The 9,332-nt window shown below is 45.4% G+C and overlaps 1 long non-coding RNA gene across 1 annotated transcript; it reads right to left on the reverse strand.

The window, feature by feature from the left end:
• Positions 1-1,224: 1,224 nt before the first annotated feature.
• On the reverse strand, positions 1,225-1,890 carry LOC142256542 (uncharacterized). The gene is made up of 3 exons (XR_012727537.1): positions 1,808-1,890; positions 1,641-1,684; positions 1,225-1,309 (listed from the first exon to the last, which is right to left on the reverse strand). It is a non-coding gene; the product is annotated as an uncharacterized LOC142256542 (long non-coding RNA).
• Between the last annotated feature and the right edge of the window lie 7,442 nt (positions 1,891-9,332).

Below are 9,332 nucleotides of genomic sequence, written 5' to 3' on the forward strand. Positions count from 1 at the left end.
GACTGGAGACCCTGGTGACTGCGGCCGTAAGACTGCAGACCCTGGTGACTGCGGCCGTAAGACTGCAGACCCTGGTGACTGTGGCCGTAAGACTGCTGACCCTGGTGACTGCGGCTGTAAGACTGCTGACCCTGGTGACTGCGGCCGTAAGACATAGGGGGCAGAAAAATAATGACACATGGACGGCAAATTAAATAAAGACAAGGACAAAGATGTAGAGGGGCAAAAAGAAGATTTTATTTATGGGGGGGTTTATTTTATATTATTATTATTATTATTATTATTATTATTATTATTATGTAGATATAGATATGTGTGTGAAAATTATTTATCAGATTAAACCTATTTATTGGTCACATTGATCCAAAGGAAGGCGAAAACCCCCTGTGAGGAATGGGCCAATTATCCTCATATCAGGGGGGAAAATTCCTTCCCGACCCCAAATATGGCGATCAGAATAAATCCAAGGATCAAGGGTTGGTACCTAACCTGTGTATTGTACCTAACCTGTGTAATCTACCTAACCTGTGTATTGTATCTAATCTGTCTAATGTACCTAACCTGTATAATATAAGTGAAATGGAAAAAAAAAATAATTTTTATTTACTTTGGCTAATTATTGTTTATTTGTAGGAACATATTTTTCTTTTAAACTAAAAAATATTTTTTTACATTGTTTTGTAACTTTTATTTACTCTACTAGTTTACTGTATAAAACCTATTTAAGGCTGTGTAGATCCAGAGGAAGGCGAAAACCCCCTATGAGGAATGGGCCAATTGTCCTCATATCAGAGGGAAAAATTCCTTCCCGACCCCAAATATGGCGATCAGAGTAAATCCCAGGATCAAAGCCGATCTATGTACTGTATCTAAATGCGGAAAGTATTGGGTGCTATGTGTGTGCCTATACTTATCATGTAGTGTGTGATGTGATGTGTGATGAGTGCAGTACTTACCAGGCCTGTGCTATGGTGAGTTTAGGGATAATGGCCGCTCTGGTAGAGTCTGCTGTTTGGCTGCCCCAGGACTACAGGATGCGACTATTATTCCTGAACTCAAGAGATGGACACTTAGCACAGGCCGTTCCTGGGAGAAGAAGATCTTCAGGCTGGAGTGATGTCCGATGCCAGCCCAGGGTCAGAGGAGGCCAAGTCAAGGGTCTGGGGCAGCAGAACGATGGCAATGGTCCGGCATGAAGATGGTATGGAGAGAGATGGTGTTGATGGGCAGTCGAGGTGACACACAGCAGCAGAGACATGAGGCATGGGTGAGGAAGCACGAAGTTCTGGGCAGTTGGCACGGGCTCATCCTGCAAGACATAAGAAGAAGACAAAATCTATCTACCAGATCTTGTGTTATCTTAGGGTGCTTTCACATCAGCGGTATTCTGCCACAATGCTGGATCCGGCACAAATGTCAGATAAGGTCACATGCTGTCACATGCAGCTGCATGTGACCTTAGCTTGTTGCGATTCCATTGAACTGTATCGTATTTGTGCCTGATCCGGCATTCCGGCAGAATACCGCTAATGTGTGCGCAGCCTTAGAGGATTGGTATTTATAATAAACCATTCCACTATGTAACATCACATACAATATTCTATTATAATAGGTGTCCTGTGTGTACAATGGTCACTCACCAGATGGTCATGGATTCTTTCACAGTCCAGATCTTTTCATCCACCTAAGAAAAACAGAAACAACATAGTTATTGGCAGAAAAAGAAAAAAACACAAGTAGGATGATGATTACCGTAATGTTAGAACAACACCTGATGGGAGCTGTTCCCAGAAGAGGAGGTCCTTACCGGGCCCAGCTTGGTGACATGTACGTAAATCCGGCCTCAGGGTGAAGGACTGTCTGCTCCGGCCACTGCAGATGATGGTTCTCCAGAACTGGCCTGAATGGTATAAATGGCGGCCGTGCTCTCCTTTCCTCCAGTTCCTCCCAGCCGATGGTGTTAAAGAATGGATGGGCTCTGATGTTGCCGCACACACCCAGCCTCGTCTGAGGGTCTTTGCGCAGCAGTTTCTTGATGAGATGTTTTACGTCAGCATCAAGCCAGGATGGAAACTTTGGCTTTTCGGTGGTCATGGCTTTGAAAGCCATTTGCTTGACGGGGCCGTTGTAAAATGGGGAGCGTCCTGCTGCCATCCTGGACACCACAATCCCCAGGCTCCACCAGTCCACTGCTGCGCCATATCGTATTCCACGATGCACCTCAGGGGCCATGTAGGCGAATGTTCCCGTCACTCCAGAGATGGTATCGGAGGCGGTGACGCCATCTTGGGCGAAGCCCAGATCGATGATACGGATGTGGCCGTCTGCATCCAACATGATGTTTTCCGGCTTGATGTCTCTGCAATGAAATAAGAAAACAGAATAAGAAATCTGCTCAGTGATATAAGAGATTGGAAGATCAGGTAGAATAGCCAGACAGAGCTGCAGGAAAGAAATATTGCACTCTGCTAACATTTAAAGGGGTCAGAGAAAAAGGAAAGTTCTGCTTACCGGTGGACAATGTTTTGTCCGTGGAGGAACTGGAGGCCACATACCATCTCTGCTGTGTAGAATCTGATGGAGAGAACAGAGTGTAGTATCAATGTCATCAAATCCTTCTGAAACAATCCCCAAATAACATGGCACCCCACCTCCTGTATCCAGCACCCTAAATATATGTCCTGCTTAGCTACACCCCGACCTCACATTTAGTTTTTTTTTTTGCCATTTTCTCACCTAACATTGCCGATGTCCAGGCAGCCGCACATTCTGATCAGATCCTCCAGGCTGCCACCGGGCAGATACTCCGTGATGAAATAGGCCGTGTCCAGAGACTGCTGTGCGGCATAGAGGTGGCATAAGAACGGGCAGTCTCTGGCCGCCAGGAGCATCCGCCGCTCTCTCATGATGGTATCTTCATTGTCCCTTTTTTTGGTGATCATTTTGACGGCCATTTGGATGTTACGGCCAGGGACTGATGCCAGGACCACCTGAGAAAAATACATGGAGAACACTTAGAAGTTGTCTGGAGGGGGAGGACGGGACCTGGATTTCCTACTACACAAGGCACATGATCAACTGAGTGGTCGCTCAGTCTGTAGAAACCAGGAACATGGAACTGAGCAAATACTGTGTATCTATAGGTAGAATGCACGGCCGGCTCCATGGATAATCATCATTTTAAGTTTTATTTGATAAATCGATAATACACATAAAATAATAGTAGGTGACATTTATTACTGATAATAATCTATCTAGAAAGGCGGGGGAGGAGAAGAAAGGTGGAGGGAGAGAAGGAGGAAGGTGGAGGAGGAGGGGAGGGAAGGTGGAGGAGGAGGAAGGTGGAGGAGGGGAAAGGAGGAGGAGGAGGAAGGTGGAGGAGGGGGAAGGTGGAGGGAGAGGAGGGGGAAGGTGGAGGAGGAGGAGGAAGAGGCGGAGGGTGGAGGAGGAAGGAGGAGGAGGAAGGTGGAGGAGGGGTAAGGAGGAGGAGGTGGAAAGTGGAGGAGGCAGGAGGAGGAAGGTGGAGGAGGAAGAGGGGGAGGGTGGAGGCGTAGGAAGGTGGAGGAGGAGGAAGGGGAACGTGGAGGAGGAGTTCTGCATTCAACTCTTCCCTCTTCCTTACTCTCCTTTACATAGAATATTATCAGCACAAACTGTCATGTCCTATCTCAGTAATGTTACATTATATTCACAAATTTTACCTGAAAATAGAGAAATTTAAAAATGAATATTCAGTCCTGGCGGAGAAAGACGAGGATTTCTATGATCAGATTTATTACAAAGGTGCTTATTTCATGTGTATTATTGATTTCTGAAATGAAAATTAAAATGGCGGCCGCTCTTTAGAGGGTTTTCCTCTGTTTCCATATGGGAATAAATGGAACAAGCATTAGATGGTGCTTTGAATTGGCATCAGTTGGTCTGAATATCCTTGTCTATCTAGATTTACTAAAACACTACAGACCCATGTATGTACAAGGAGCTGCTGAGAAGTCTTTGGCTTTGTGATCTTTTTTTGTTTCTATGATAACGAATGTTACATCACACGGAAGCCTTATGTGTGTAATATATCTTTTCAAAACTTTGTGTTTGCTGCTTATGGCAACAGTGTTCTACGCACGCGAGAAAACAAAATGGCAGAGTCTAATGTGATATTCACAGCAACTGAGAGCAGAGGAGGGATAAAATTCTTGTTTCTGCAAGGAAAGTCCGGGAAGGATATTTATGGTGATATGTCGCAGACATTGGGGGATCAATGCCCTTCATATTCCACAGTTAAGAACTGGGTTGCCAAATTTAAAATGGGCCACTTCAGCCCCAATGATGAGGAACGTCCTGGACGCCCGAGAGTGGTTGTTGTTCCGGAGATTGTCAATGCTGTGCAAAACCTCATACTGGAGAATCAATGAATTTCAGCTAAAGCAATAGCAGACATCATGGGGATTTCCCGTGAATGTGTTTGTGTTTATTATCCAAGAACATTTGGACATGAAGAAGCGATCTGTAAAGTGGGTCCCCAAATGTTTGACAACAGATCAGAGAAGCAGCGAGTGACAACTTCCCGGCCATTTGTCAGCGTTTTTGGACTGATAAGAACTTCCTGGAGCGACTGGTCACTACGGATGAGACCTGGATTTATTTGTTTTGAACCTGAAAACAAGGAGCAGTCAAAACAGTGGAGGCACAGTGGTTCTCCTCCAAAGAAGTTCAGGGTGCAAAAATCAGCCACTATGGTGATAGCGTCTGTGTTCTGGGATAAGGAGGACGTGCTGCTAGTGAACTACCTTCTAAAGGCCTTCACCATCAATGGAAGGTATTACATTGAGCTTTTGGACCAATTGAAGGCAGCTCTGAAGGCCAAAAGGTGAGGCAAGCTATCCAAAGGAATCTTGTTCCTGCAAGACAACAACTCCGCTCACACAGCACAAGCGACCACGGCAAAACTGGCAGAGCTGGGCTTCCAGCGGGTTGACCACCCACATTGTTCACCAGATCTAGCTCCCTCCGACTATCATATGTTTCCAAACCTGAAGAACACCTCAAGGGTACCAAATTTCACACTATTTCTGATGCCATGGCTGCTACGGATACTTGGTTTCAGGCACAACTGAAATCCTTCTTTTTTCTAGGCTTCCAGAACTTGGAATACCGATGTAAGAAGTGTGTTGTCATCAGTGGAGAGTATGTGAAATAAATGTAAAGTTTCATCATCCTGTCTTGTTTCTTTCTGGGTAAAGCCAAAGACTTATCAGCAGCCCTTCGTATAATATGGTGGCCTGATAGTAGACTATATTAATGATGACATAAAAAAACAATGTTTCCTGCCCCCTACAGCTGTGATCCCTGATCAACCTTTCAGTATAGAAGAATACCCCGTTATAGACCTAACTTAGACTTTATACAAGAGTCCTATCTTTTAAAATGGAGATTTATGGAAAAAAGCTCTCCTAGAAAATGAAATCGAAGATTCCATCAATAGAACTAAACAGATCGTCCAGGAGGATTGTCTGGGTAAAATTGAAGGGAAAAACAGAAACGAATAACAAAGGACTAAAGCAGGCTTTATACGCTATGATATCGTTATTGAATTATCGTCGGGGTCACGTTGTTTGTGACGCACATCCGGCGTCATTAACGATATCGCAGTGTGTGACACTTATGTGCGACCTTAAACGATCGCAAAAGCGTCCAAAATCGTTTGCCGCGGAGAGGTTGTCCTGAAACATAAAATCATTTTCTTCTTAACAATGTTCTTCATCTTTCCTGCGGCACCACACATCGCTGTGTGTGACACCGCAGGAGCGAGGAACATCTCCTTACCTCCGTCCACCGGCAATGTGGAAGGAAGGAGGTGGGCGGGATGTTACATCCCGCTCATCTCCGCCCCTCCGCTTCTATTGGACGCCTGCCGTGTGACGTCGCTGTGATGCCGCATGACCCGCCCCCTTAGAAAGGGCAGGTAAGTCCGTGTGACGCTGCCGTAGCAATAATGTTCGCTACGGCAGTGATCACAACATATCGCACATACGACGGGGGCGGGTGTTCTTGCGCTCGACATCAGTAGCGATGTCGCAGCATGTAAAGCCCGCTTTAGTGTAGTAGTGATGGAAAGATTGAAACGTCAAAATTTAAATTGGGTTTGGTCCCCACTTTCAGCAATTCCTATAGAAAAGTAGAGGGATTAATCAAGAAACATTGGTACGTTTTGGGTAGTGATCTTATACTATCCAAAGTACTACCCAGAACCCTACAATGATTTATAGGAGGAGTATGAGTTTGAAAAATCTCATTGTTAGTGATGAGCAGACCCGGACTGTAAAAGACTGGATCCGCTTGTTGTGCCCGAGTGTCGGATTCCAGATATTGATCCACATCTGGCACTCAGGAAATTATTAAAAAATAAAGAAAAAATAAAGAAAATAAGAACAAAGCAAGCGCTTCATACTTACGAAGGCTGCGTCGTGGCTGTACTCTACTCCCGCAGCCTCTCCTTTACTTCCTGGGCCGCTTATCATTGCTCATCCATATGCAATGCTTTCCCCACCCACCGGCCGTCCTGGCATCTCTGATTGGTTGCAGTCAGACACACCCCCAGCCTGTGTGACAGCGTTTAATTGCTACCAATGACAGGCGCCAGGACGGCCAGTGGGTGGGGAAAGCAATGCAACTGTCTGTGGGTCAGTATCGTGGTATAAAATAAATATATAAAACAATTGCTATAGGTCCCCCATATTATGATACCCAGCACAGATAAAGCCTACAGGCTGTAGCCCCCAACCATGCGCCTATCTTAACTGTGTATCAAAATAAAGGGAACTGCATGTAGCTTTTTTCTTAATTATTTAAATAAATAATTTTAAAAAATGGCATGCGGCCCCCCCCAGCCATGATAAAATCCAACAGCTGGGGGCTGGTATTCTCAGCCTGGGGAGAGCCATGGTTATTGGGACCCTCCCCAGGCTAAGAATACCAGCCTACAGCCACACCTGAATTGTCACATCTATTAGATGTGACAATCCCAGCACTTTACCTGGCATTTCCCAGTTGCCCAGGTGCGGTGGAAATCTGGGTAATAAGGGGTTAAATGACCGCGTACAACTGTCATCAAGCCCAGAATTAATGATGGTTAGGGGTCTATGAGACCTCCATCACTAATCCTTTAAGTGAAAAGAAATAAACACAAACACAGAGAGAAATCCTTTATTTGAAATATATAGCACCCTCTTTCCCCCCTTTATTAACCCCAAAAGACCCTTGAAGCTCTGCCTTAATGCACCTGATGTCCCACGATGGTCCTGGCTCTGCCACATCCGAGCCTGGAGAGACCAAAAACATTTGCAATCTCTCCAGGCTCTGGGAAACACTGACAAGGAGGACTCAGCTGGCAGCAGTGACGTCACTCAGTTCACCGGAGGTCATGCCTGTGTTCCCATGGTATGATCTTCGGTGACCTGAAGCTCTCTGGCTTAAAGTGTGGGACATGCCCCGCACCCCACCAGCCTTTTAACACTGACAGTGCCAGCCGAGGGTCAGGGAATGTGAGGCAGCCCTCTACTCAGGCATGGGACTTTCTGATCATAAAACGTTTGTGATTCATGTTGACTTAGCTTAATATAAAATAATGAAATACATATAATATATATCTCAGAATAAGCTCTTTTTTTGCTGCTTGACCAATAGAAGAAGTGTATGTATTCTTGGATTGTATCCAATTAGTTTCTTATATTATCCTGTACTTCTTTATAATAAGGCAGTCATCCTTCTACTCGGACCCGTGGTTCATCTGGTCTATGTAGATGTATCCTGAATTGTATACCAATATCTGATATCTCAGGTAGATATAACCAACAAACCCCATTATAGCTGCCTGATTTAAGCACCTAGGCGATATCCGCAATAAGCGAGATACGCCAATTGCAGAATACATTAACTTAGATCATGTAGGGAGCTTTGAGGATTTCCGTTGTAAAACCATTGGAATCATATCTGATCCAGAAAGGAAAGGTGATTGGAACAAACTCCTTTTCCAAAGAGAAGCAAGGTGGATATTTTGGATGGAATCCGTGCATCCGGACGGCCGAAATGAACAAATAAGCTACACAACCTTTATAGAATAATGAGAACAATAATCCAGTCATATAGGTGCTAAAGGGTCTGTAGTGGACCTATGTTTTTTGAAGAACTAAGTACTTTCCAGATATAATAGGAGAGGCTATCAGTGCATATATTGTGGCACGATATGTAAATATGCAATATGCTGACTACAGTGTGGTTACATATGACGGATATAAGACTATGTGAACTATTGTAGTTCTTGATGAGGGACCATTGTTACATAAACACTGTGGTTTTGCTTCAATTAATCAGTCAAATACATAAGGTGGTGGAGGGTCAGATAGATACATTGTAATAGGACCACTTCAATATATTGCCTGTAATATAAAATAATCAAGATGATAGGGATTGAATAAAGCTTATAATATACCTCATTATCACTGTTGGTGACATACATTACTATTAAGATATTGATTAATATGTGCAGGTAAAAACAGGGGGTACTAATTAAAGTTGAGCGCGGTTCGCGGTTCGAGGTTCTCCAGTTCGCGGCTCGAGTGATTTTGGGGGCTGTTCTAGATCGAACTAGAACTCGAGCTTTTTGCTAAAGCTCGATAGTTCTAGATACGTTCGAGAACGGTTCTAGCAGCAAAAAGCAGGGCTTTTTACAGCTACAGTGTGCAGGAGCCATCGCTGGCAGCCTGCCACAAGCTGGTAACCAAGATAAACATCGGGTATCCAAGCAAAGCGCTTTGGTTAGTAACCCGATGTTTATCCTAGTTACGTGCAGGAAGCCCACACTTCCCCGCTCAGCTCGCTCCGCCCCCTCCTGCACGCGGCATGTACACACACACACACACATACATATATACACACACACACACACACACACACTCACACTCACCTGTCCCCAGCCAAGCAGTCCACGACACTGACGTCCTCAGTGCCACCCACTTCACACTCCGCCGCCAGCACACATGGCTCCGCCCACCTGCACTCTGCACACATGGTCCCGCTCGGCTTACCTGCGGTGATGAAGTCCCGACCTCAGCGCTGTCACTGTCCTCCATGGCCGCCGCTTGTCAAATCACCTTCTCTCGCTTTCGACCCGAGACTGACTAGCGGTGACGTCACGGGCCGCTCGCGATACTTGGCTGTGAAGGCGGCGGTCATTGAACTCAGTGACAGGTGCTGTCAGCAGTGCAGGAGATCAGCGCAGGTATTGTACCTCGCTGACAGCAGCACTTGTCATCCCCTGCAGTGACCTGGGCTGACCC

Source organism: Anomaloglossus baeobatrachus, chromosome 11 (assembly GCF_048569485.1).
Source record: "Anomaloglossus baeobatrachus isolate aAnoBae1 chromosome 11, aAnoBae1.hap1, whole genome shotgun sequence".
NCBI lineage: Eukaryota > Metazoa > Chordata > Amphibia > Anura > Aromobatidae > Anomaloglossus > Anomaloglossus baeobatrachus.